General features: G+C 49.3%; 1 non-coding gene across 1 annotated transcript; it reads right to left on the bottom strand.

Moving 5' to 3' along the window:
• Positions 1 to 1,107: 1,107 nt before the first annotated feature.
• On the bottom strand, positions 1,108 to 1,182 carry Trnat-ugu. The gene has a single exon. It is a non-coding gene; the product is annotated as a tRNA-Thr (tRNA).
• Positions 1,183 to 1,385: the final 203 nt, after the last annotated feature.

The raw sequence follows: 1,385 nt of genomic DNA, 5'->3' as shown, positions 1-1,385 counted from the left end.
ATTGACATGTTGTTCTGCAAGACGGGTTGGCACAGGTGAAATCATAACGTCACCCACGAGATATAAGACTGGCCCACTTGCTTGTGGTACTGATTGAACTTGAAGCGCGATGCGACCACGTGGTTCAAAATGGTTCAAATGGCTCTAAGCACTATGGGACTGAGGTCATCAGTCCCCTAGACTTAGAACTACTTCAACCTAACTAACCTAAGGACATCACGCACAGCCATGCCCGAGACAGGATTCGAACCTGCGACCATAGCAGCAACGCGGCTCCGGACTGAAGCGCCTAGAACCGCTCGGCCACAGCGGCCGGCGCGATCACGTGGAACCGTTGTGAATAATAGTTTGACAGCAACGAACACATTTCCTCGAAAGTGTGTGCAGCCGGGTTTGTGAGGAGAGCCAACTTCTTAAATAAGAAAAACGTCTCCGGGGAAGCACAAGAAAGGAAGAGCGACCATTGGAGAGCCTCATCGGAAACCTAAAAAGCGGCGAAGTGCTGTTTCAGCCGCTACAAATACTTGTCTGTAGCCTCCTTTGTATCCTTAAAAGGCGGTAATGAGGGTGGGCGGGACTGCGTCTGGGAGGTGATCACAGTCGCGACTGGTTGTGAAACTTGTACCTGTAATCGGCCTGACAGTAGCTGAATTTCCTGACACAAAAGGTCCGTTTGCTGCTGGAACTACTAATGGAATTGCTGTTGCGATTACTGCTGCAGTAGAAGCTGTTGCTACTGCTATTCTACGAGCTGTGCAAGTTTCGGGTTCATAAAGTACTGTGTACCAATTACCTCGTTGCCAATTCTAGTAACCGGAATCCGAAAGGACGGTGAGTCGCCAAAAACCACAGAAAGACAACAACAATGTACAAGAACAACAGCTGCTGACGGATACAGCACTATGCAACTCCGAAGAGTGAACCAAATCGAGAGCCTCGAACAATACAAGAGTGCTTTTAAGGAATGGTGTCTGTTCTTTTGAATCTGTCCGAAAGAACAGACACCATTGATGACCTGCAGCCGTCTAGAACGAAATTAGAATTAATTTGATACCTTCAACTTTTGATGGGCGTTGATATGTATCAACGGGGACAGGTGAAAATGTGTGCCCCGACCGGCACTCGAACCCGGGATCTCCTGCTTACATGGCAGACGCTCTATCCATCTGAGCCACCGAGGGCACAGAGGATAGTGCGACTGCAGGGACTATCTCGCGCACGCCTCCTGCGGGACCCACATTCTCACCTTGTGTGTCCACAGACTACATTCGTAGTGTACCACCCCAACACATTCATTACTCGCGGAAGACATTCTTACCAGGTCCTGTAAGAGTTCGGGGAATATGTGTGCATCCTCACAGAAGAAGAAGGTCATGGCCGGTATT

This window comes from Schistocerca americana, chromosome 2, assembly GCF_021461395.2.
Source record: "Schistocerca americana isolate TAMUIC-IGC-003095 chromosome 2, iqSchAmer2.1, whole genome shotgun sequence".
Classification (NCBI taxonomy): Eukaryota; Metazoa; Arthropoda; class Insecta; order Orthoptera; family Acrididae; genus Schistocerca; species Schistocerca americana.
This window is presented reverse-complemented; position numbering and strand designations above follow the sequence as displayed.